Source organism: Penaeus chinensis, chromosome 16 (genome assembly GCF_019202785.1).
Source record: "Penaeus chinensis breed Huanghai No. 1 chromosome 16, ASM1920278v2, whole genome shotgun sequence".
NCBI classification, from domain to species: domain Eukaryota; kingdom Metazoa; phylum Arthropoda; class Malacostraca; order Decapoda; family Penaeidae; genus Penaeus; species Penaeus chinensis.
In genome coordinates, this window is record NC_061834.1 from 4,161,767 (window position 1) to 4,171,766 (window position 10,000).

At 45.6% G+C, this 10,000-nt stretch overlaps 1 protein-coding gene across 2 annotated transcripts in view; it reads right to left on the reverse strand.

Moving 5' to 3' along the window:
• Positions 1-2,288, reverse strand: part of LOC125033580 — a 22,842-nt gene extending 20,554 nt beyond the window's left edge. For both annotated transcript variants that reach the window (XM_047625214.1, XM_047625213.1), the window contains exon 1: positions 2,153-2,288. The gene's annotated coding sequence lies outside the window, so the exon portion shown is untranslated. The remainder of the gene's footprint in view (positions 1-2,152) is intronic.
• Positions 2,289-10,000: the final 7,712 nt, after the last annotated feature.

Consider the following 10,000-nt stretch of genomic DNA (forward strand, 5'->3'; position numbering starts at 1 on the left):
AGACAATATCTTTTCCATTGCAGAGTTATTGTACAATCATGAATACTACGTAACATAAAAATATATTTCTACGTAAAGCCTAGTCCAGAGTAAGATATTGTATCGAAACAGTTGAGCAACAATATATGTTTACTATCCCGATACATATACTCAAAACTGAACAATATTCCAAATTTGTTGCGCCACAATTTATCAACTGTTGCGAAACACCAGCGAAACACGAGCGACTGTTGTGAGGAACACTGGCGCCAATTTGTATCTGCATTGTTTCGCGACAGACCAAGCTGCACTTAACCTCCCATAAATTGTGAGGGTAACTTAACACCTCCATCAGTCCAGGTGTCTTTTCTGCTGTCCAAATTTTGAACCTGGAAAAAGTACTACCTGAATAAAGTAACCAAATAAACACCAGACGTGGAAGCAAACAAAAATCACGAAGCGACAATGACACACATAGCTTAGTGCTGTCAGATAGAAATGGCTTTTCGCGCAACTGTATCGACTCACTTAAGTTAGTGCCGTCAGACGCCTAGTATTTGTATTTTTAATTTACACAGTACGTAATGTCAAAAGGTAGATGACTGATCATTAACGTGCTGTCAGATTAAGGTGCCACTCCGTTTATTCTGCTTGTGACCATATGATCTTCTACGCTATATTCTTAAAGTTCGAGGACTTACTGGACATGGTATATGGCCACAAGCTCCGGCTGCACTTTAAAGTAGTAAAAGTGATGTTATTATAGTGGCAGAATAAGCTGACAGCACAATCATTCAAAATTAATTGCTTTTTGATATTACATACAGATTATTTTCAAAACACAAATTACGAGGGCTTTTAACGGAACTAAGCTCTGTGAGTCAATAAAGCTGCGTGATAGGTAAATGTTTATTATTGTTATTATTTTGCCAGTACTTAGCTATTTTACTCATTACATCTGCCGAACAGGATACTATTTTTATAATACTTTATCAGGCTTTTACCTTTTTCCTGCTAGTGCGACGCTTCATTAATAATGTATGTAGTGACTAGCCTGCAGTATACATGCGATTTCACAGTATAATGTAGATTCGACAAAACCGTGGCACAAGTATTTCCCTGCATTCCATCGCACACTATTTAAAACAACACCACAACCGAGCACAAGCCACAGGCCGACAGATGGCGGCGAGTCATGTTTGTATCGTGTTTCCCATATCCAGCGGGAAGCACAGAAACACGCAAAGTCGTGTCTCGGAACTCTCACTACTGAACTGGTGAGCTTCTTTTTAAATACTTTGTTGCAGGCTGTTGCTCAATTGAGTATCCTCGACGTAGGTATGAATTCAAAAATGTTTCGAAACAGTTGCGAGATATTTTTCAATTTGTTGAGCAACTGTTTGAGATACTTTAGAGTTAGAATTAGTAATTCATATTTTCAGTTAGGGTCATTGGGAAAAAATTCTCTACCCTATAAAAATACTTAAAATTAAGTTGATACTCATTTACACGATTAATAACTGCAGTACTTACTTTATAAACTGGTGTGTTTTTGTGTGAATTTATGTTTCTGCGTATATATGTGTATCTGTATATATATATATATATATATATATATATATATATAGATATATATAGTCTGTGTGTGTGTGTGTGTGTGTGTGTGTGTGTGTGTGTGTGTGTGTGTGTGTGTGTGTGTGTGTGTGTGTGTGTGTGTGTGTGTGTGTGTTTTCTTTTACTTTAAAATATTTTACTGAAAAAGAGACAACACATCCGAAGTCCACCTTGACAAAATCCTATTCATCATTCACAATAGGAAATGACCCCGTCCAACATTCACCCATTACTCACAGCAAACCTGGCACTCCCTGGCACCCCCCTTGCCACAGCCTCCCTCTCCCTGGCACCCCACTTGCCACAGCCTCCCTCTCCCTGGCACCCCTTGCCACACTCCCCCCTCCCGCCCCTGGCACCCCTTGCCACCCCCCCCCCTCCCTGACATTCCCTGGCACATTCGCCCACACCCTGGTACCCCCTCCCACTCCCTGACACCTATCACACTCCCTGAGATCCCTTCCCACTCCTTCCCACTCCCCCCCCCACTCCCGCCCACGCCCTGGCACCCCCCTACCCCCCTACGACCCCATACACCTATCAATTGACCTAAGCTTACCTGATTCTCGAATTCGGCGAGGATGCCCTTGGTGATGGCGAGAGCGGAGGGCAGTGACCTCCGGGCGGCGACGGACACGTGACTTGGTCAGCGTAGGTCAGCACGGTCACACTCACAGGCGTTGGGTCACGGGGAGGAGACACGTTGTAAATATGTTTCACGGTGTAGCTGCAATGACAGGGGAGAGGTCAAGCGTTGGGGGGGGGGGGGGAGGTCAATGGGGAGGGAAGTCAGTCATAGGGAGGTCATAGTAGGGAGGGGGGTGAGAGAGGGGGGAAGGTCAGAGTGGGGAAGTGAGAGAGGGGGGAAGGTCAGAGGTCAGAGGGGAAGATAGGCCAAAGAGGAAGAGGTCAGAAGGGGCAGGGCAGGGCAAGGCAGGGTCGAATTATGACCTTTTGGGCCCCCCCTTAAGATGCTCGCCCCCCCTCTAGTATGGACTGGGGCCCCCGAGATTTATACCTCGGGCTCCTTGACTCAATAAAAGGCATCAGACAAGGGCCCTCTATCTCAAATCAGTCCCCTCAAACATACTTATTGTTGTTGTTACTATTACTACCAAAATGGTCATTAACATTATTATCAACCAACTATACATATTTATATTACTATCATTAGCCTTATCGCTATCTGTATTATGACCATTACAACTATTATTATCACTTTTATCATCAACATTTATATTACTATCATTATGATTACTATAATAACTATCTATCATTATTATTACAATTATTAATATCATCATTATAATAATCATTACTATTACTATTAAGGTCATCATTATTATCATTATCATCATCATCATCATGACCATCAACATATAATCATCACCATCATTCTCATTCCCTCATTCTCCCTCCCCCCCTCCCTATCTCTTTCTCTCTCTCTCTCTCTCTTCCCTATCTCTTTTCTCTCTCTCTCTCTCTCTCTGTCTTTCCCTCTTTCTCTCTTTCTCTCTTTCCCTCTTTCTCTCTTTCCCTCATTCTCCCTCCCTCCCTCCCTATCTCTTTCTCTCTCTCTCTCTCTCTGTCTTTCCCTCTTTCTCTCTTTCTCTCTTTCTCTCTTTCTCTCTTTCCCTCATTCTCCCTCCCTCCCTCCCTATCTCTTTCTCTCTCTCTCTCTCTCTGTCTTTCCCTCTTTCTCTCTTTCTCTCTTTCCCTCTTTCTCTCTTTCCCTCATTCTCCCTCCCTCCCTCCCTATCTCTTTCTCTCTCTCTCTCTCTCTGTCTTTCCCTCTTTCTCTCTTTCTCTCTTTCTCTCTTTCCCTCTTTCTCTCATTCTCCCTCCCTCAATCATCAATTACCCTATCACTGTTTTCTCTATCACAACTCTCCCTTACCCGCCGAGGAGGAGCGAGGTGGTGGGGCCCGGGAGCGACGAATACTGCAGGGACATCCTCTGGTGAAGGCGCTGAAGGAGGCCCCGCGCCCACGAGCCAGGGAGGAGACGGTATGCCCACCACACCAATCCGTAAGAGACGACCGGGTCCGCTGATGCCTGTAGAAGGGGAAGAAGAAGGAGGAGGAAATGAGGTGGTTCGTGTTTGTTTGTTTAGCGGGTGTGGTGAGGTGGGTGGGTGGGGGGTGGGGGGGATGGATAACAAGAGATCGAGATGGATATATTGACTAATATATAAAAAAAATGACAGACAGATAGATAGATAGATAGGGAGAGGGAGAGAGGGAAAGAGCGAAAGAGAGGAAGAGAGAGATAGAGATAGAGAGAGAGAGAGATAGAGAAAGAGATAGATAGATAGAGAGAGAGAGAGAGAGAGAGAGAGAGAGAGAGAGAGAGAGAGAGAGAGAGAGAGAAATAGGGAGGGAGGGAGGGAGAATGAGGGAAAGAGAGCAAGAGGGAAAGAGAGAAAGAGAGAAAGAGGGAAAGACAGAGAGAGAGAGAGAGAGAGAGAGAGAGAGAGAGAGAGAGAGAGAGAGAGAGAGAGAGAAAGAGATAGGGAGGGAGGGAGGGAGAATGAGGGAAAGAGAGAAAGAGGGAAAGACAGAGAGAGAGAGAAAGAGACAAAGAGAGAGAGAGAAAGAGAGAAAGAGAGAAAGAGAGAGAGAGAGAGAGAGAGAGAGAGAGAGAGAGAGAGAGAGAGAGAGAGAGAGAGAGAGAGAGAGAGAGAGAGAGAGAGCGCAGAATCATGACTATGTAACATATAAAAACACACACCCAGAAAACACATACCAGCAAAGATAACAAATTCAATAAGCAAAACAGATATCTTCGATAAATAAAAAAGGAGAGAAAAGAAGGCAAACAAAAGAAGAAAGAAGACCGAGTTGCAAAATCAATGTCATTGCAAGATAAGGAATCAATGAACAGCCGTTATCGAAAATATGTGCGCTTTTCTGTGGTCGCTCGCCATTCGACCAAAGAATAATAAAATATATCGCTGAGATACAAAAAAAGAAAAGAAAATAGAGATAAAAACGTGCGGCACAATCACAATATTTTTTACGTTATAGATTAACAGTATAAAAATAATAATGATAATATAAAAATAAATTAAAAAAAATAGTAAGCACGTGGGGGAAAAAAAATCTTGAATGATTTTGAATAAATCGACTCTTAGGTCAACGCATTTCACTTCACATCGATTGTATAAATGAATAACGGCCGTGAATAATTAAGACCCCCAAACTCTCTTCGACCCACTGCTTCGAAGGGTATGATTATTGCCTAATTACACCGCCATTAAGGCTCATGAATGGATCACGGAGTTCGAGGCGCGTCTGGCGGCATTTGGCAACTCAAGTGCAGTGTCTTTTTTTTTCCCGCGAAAGAAAAATGGCGCCCAAGTCTGTTGCTTATTGTATGTTTCGTGAAAAAAATGTAGGGGAGGATTGGCAAAAAAAAAAAAAAAGTGCGTTGCTTTAAGCTTATTAGTGTTTATGGTAATTCTTCTAAAATAGAAACATGGTGTTAAGAAGAACTAACATCACAGGGCAGATAATCAGAAAACGCTGTCTGTGTATATAAATGTATATGTATATCTATGTGTGTGTGACATATACATATATAAATAATGAATATTTACACACATACATAAAAAACATCAAACACACACACACACACACACACACACACACACACATATTGTGGGACTCAGTAGTAAGAATCGAAAATATTTAGAGGAATTTCCAGAAAAAAAAGCATGGGCCAGAAGTGTAATCTATACACAGTGCACAGATGCATAAATACAAACAAAATACGTACAATATATACACGTATTTGCATGCGTGTTTGTGAGTGTACGCGTCCTTGTTTACGCGCGTAGTGTGTGTGCTTTCGTACGTGTATCCATGCACGTACGCAAGCATGTTTGCCCCCGCGACCACCTGCCTCCCGTCGGCCATTAGGCAAACAAAAGGGAGCGCGGGGGCAATCAGGCGGCGCCATTAAAGAGAGGAATCCAATTACGGAAATGGGCCCCGAGGTGACGACGGCGACGGCCCAGGAGGAGGAGGAGGAGGAGGAGGAGGAGGAGGAGGAGGAGGAGGAGGAGGAGGAGGAGGAGGAGAGGAGAAGAAGGAGGAGGAGGAGGGAGGAGGAGGAAGAAAAGGAGTCCTACGAGATCCTTGGGCAGCGAAGGGAGACATCGGTTGGCAGACGTGCGTTGGGCCGAAGAGGGAGGAGGATCAGGGGGGAGGTAGGAAGGAGGAGGAGGAAGAGAGGGTGAAGGAGGAGGAAGGGAAGGAGGAGGAGGAGGAGGAGGAGGAGGAGGAGGAGAAGGAGGAGGTGGAGGAGAGGGAGGAGGGGGAGGAGAGGGTGGAGGAGGAGGAGGTGGAGGAGGAGGGGGCGAGGGTGGAGGAAGAGGAGGAGAGGGAGGGGGAAGAGGAGGAGGAGGAGGAGGAGGAGGAGGAGGAGGAGGACGAGAAGGAGGAGGTGGAGGAGGAGGAGAGGGTGGAGGAAGAGGAGGAGAGGGAGGAGGAAGAGGAGGAGAGGGAGGGGGAAGAGGAGGAGAGGGAGGGGGAAGAGGAGGAGAGGGAGGGGAGGAGGAGGAGGAGGAGGAGGAGGAGGAGGAGGAGGAGGAGGAGAGGGAGGGGAAAGAGGAGGAGAGGGAGGGGGAAGAGGAGGAGAGGGGGGGAAGAGGAGGAGAGGGAGGGGAGGAGGAGGAGGAGGAGAAGGAGGAGGTGGAGGAGAGGGAGGAGGGGGAGGAGAGGGTGGAGGAGGAGGAGGTGGAGGAGGAGGAGGCGAGGGTGGAGGAAGAGGAGGAGGGGGAGGGGGAAGAGGAGGAGGAGGAGGAGGAGGAGGAGGAGGAGGACGAGAAGGAGGAGGTGGAGGAGGAGGAGAGGGTGGAGGAAGAGGAGGAGAGGGAGGAGGAGAGGGTGGAGGAAGAGGAGGAGAGGGAGGGGAAGAGGAGGAAAGGGAGGGGAAGAGGAGGAAAGGGAGGGGAAGAGGAGGAAAGGGAGGGGAAGAGGAGGAGGAGGAGAAGGGAGGGGAGGAGGAGGAGAGGGAGGGGAAAGAGGAGGAGAGGGGGGGAAGAGGAGGAGAGGGAGGGGAGGAGGAGGAGGGGGAGGAGGAGGAGGAGGAGAGGGAGGGGAAAGAGGAGGAGAGGGAGGGGGAAGAGGAGGAGAGGGAGGGGGAAGAGGAGGAGAGGGAGGGGAGTAGGAGGAGGAGGAGAAGGAGGAGGTGGAGGAGAGGGAGGAGGGGGAGGAGAGGGTGGAGGAGGAGGAGGTGGAGGAGGAGGAGGCGAGGGTGGAGGAAGAGGAGGAGAGGGAGGGGGAAGAGGAGGAGGAGGAGGAGGAGGAGGAGGAGGAGGAGGAGGAGGAGGAGGAGGACGAGAAGGAGGAGGTGGAGGAGGAGGAGAGGGTGGAGGAAGAGGAGGAGAGGGAGGAGGAGGAGGAGGCGAGGGTGGAGGAAGAGGAGGAGAGGGAGGGGGAAGAGGAGGAGGAGGAGGAGGAGGAGGAGGAGGAGGAGGAGGAGGACGAGAAGGAGGAGGTGGAGGAGGAGGAGAGGGTGGAGGAAGAGGAGGAGAGGGAGGAGGAAGAGGAGGAGAGGGAGGGGGAAGAGGAGGAGAGGGAGGGGAGGAGGAGGAGAGGGAGGGGAGGAGGAGGAGGAGGAGGAGGAGGAGGAGGAGGAGAGGGTGGAGGAAGAGGAGGAGAGGGAGGAGGAAGAGGAGGAGAGGGAGGGGGAAGAGGAGGAGAGGGAGGGGAGGAGGAGGAGGAGGAGAGGGAGGGGAGGAGGAGGAGGAGGAGGAGGAGGAGGAGGAGGAGGAGGAGGAGAGGGAGGGGAAAGAGGAGCAGGAGGAATAATAATAATAATAATAATAATAATAATAATAATAATAAGAAAGAAAGAAAAAAGAAAATTATTATAAGAAAAGAAAAGAAAAAATACTTCAGAAGAAAGTAGGACTGCAATTAACACGATGTGAAAATTCGGGAAACAAATGGCACTGATCTATTCCTGCCTTGGCTCTTAAAATGGCGCAAATTATCCGAAAGCGGGGGTTCTGACTTCGAAAAGATATTGTTCGTTCATAAATTTGTTTTTCGTTACCTTCCCTTTCCCTTCGTTTTTTTTCTTTTTATTTTTCCTTCTTCTTTCTATTCATGAATGAGAGAGAGAGAGAAAAAAAAAATAAAGAAATAAAATTAGGCTCGTGCGCCGCAAATATACAAGATCAATGCACCGCCATGGAAGCACTCAAGACAAATTTTGCAAATTGCAAATTTTCCCGAATTGGATTTTGAAAAAAAAAAAAAAAAAAATACAATTCGTTGCTTTAAAGAGTAAGTAAAAAAAAAAAAAAAAAAAAAAAAAAAAAAAAAAACAGAATCAAGGTATTCATTTCGCAAAAGGCCCACAAAAGTAATCAAAATAATAATGAAAGTTAGAAAGGCTTAATTCAATCAACTTCATCGTACAGTTAAATAATCTATAAGCCGTGTATTACGTGGAGAATAATAATAATAACAAATGTTGATGATGAAGACCATACTTCTATTAATTTAACTACTAATTTAAAAACAATTTAAAAACAAGCTACTAATTTAAAAACAATAATAATGGCAATAATAATAAAAAAAAATACTCATAATAATAATAGTGACAATAATGATGGTGATGATGATGATAAAAATTATAATAAAAAGAATATTAACAGGAAAATAGATAATGATGATGATAATAATAATAGTATCAGTAGTAGTATTAGCAGTAGTAATTATAACAGAAGTACTAATAGTGATGATGATGATGATGATGATGATGCTAATGATGATTGATGATGATGAATATGATAATAATGATGATGATGATGAATATGATGATGATTGATGATGAATATGATGATGATTGATGAATATGATGATGGATGATGAATATGATGAATATGATGATGGATGATGATGATAATTGATGATGATGATGATGATGATGATGATAACTTGAAAACGAAATTTCAAGCCACACAATCCCATGACGTTGCAATAATAAATGCAGAAACAAGAACAGAAACCCGCGTGCAACATTGCAGGTAGCATGCAATATCAGCTTCCGTTGCGTGACTTAATCAAAAGAAGACTTGATTGGGGGAGACATGTAAAAGCGAAATCAACAATTATATTTTTGGTTAAAAATTATTTCAAATTCCTAGATTGCAGAATATGGGTCTGGGTGCAGTGTAGAAAAAAAAAATATATATTAAATGCACAGATACATTTATATCTACTGTAGTCTATGCATGGTTGTCATATTATTTTTTTTTATCTATATGAACTGTATTATCAAAATTTGGGGAAAGAAGTAACTTTTATATTTCATCATAATATCATGTTTCTTTTATGCTTTACTGAGAGCATCGGGAAAAAGAGAGAGCGTGCACATTACTCCCGTACGTAAGTATACACGCATACATGGAAATACGCAATGTGCAAATAAGCAAATTAAATACACAAGATAAACAAACATACACTGAGTAAGTAAATACATCACAAACACAGACACACACAGACACACACACACACACACACACACACACACACACACACACATACACACACACACACACACACACACACACACACACACACACACACACACACACACACACACACACATACACACACACACACACACACACACACACACACACACACATACACACACACACACACACATCTTAACCCTTAATCACTTGCACAGCCGAATCCCCATAATTGTTACATGTTGCACTGCAGAGCAACGATGCAAGAAGGGGGGGGAGAGGCAGGGGAAAGGGTCAAGGGAGGGGGGAGGGTGTTGGGAGATTACTGGCAGGGGGGAAAGGGAGGGGGGGAAAGGGAGGGGGGGAAAGGGAGGGGGGGAAAGGGAGGGGGAGAAAGGGAGGGAGAGGAAGGGAAGGAGAGGGGGAGGAGAGGGGACGGGAGACGGAGGAGAGGGGAAAGCAGGAGAGGGGAAGAGAAGGGAAGGGAAGGGAAGGGAAGGGGAGGAGAGGGGACGGGAGACGGAGGAGAGGGGAAAGCAGGAGAGAGGGAGAGAGGGAGAGAAGGGAAGGGAAGGGAATGGAAGGGGGAGGAGATGGGATAGGAGGGGAAAGGAGGGGAAGGAAGGAGAAGGAGAGATGAAAGAGAAGATAGGAAAGGAGAAGGTAAAGGGAGGGAGGGGAATGGAAGGAAAGGAAATGTGAAAGAGTATGAAGGGAAACGGAGAAGGAGAAAGACTGGGACAGAAAAGGAAGGGAAGGGAAAGGAGAAGAAGGAAGGAAGAAGCAATGAAAGAGGGTGAGGGGAGACAGGAAAAGAGAAGGTAGGGAAAAGGAAAAAGGAAATGAAGGAGGGTGGAAGGGAAGATGAAATTGGACGAGGGGAGACGGGAGGGGAGGATCAAAAGCGAAACTGAA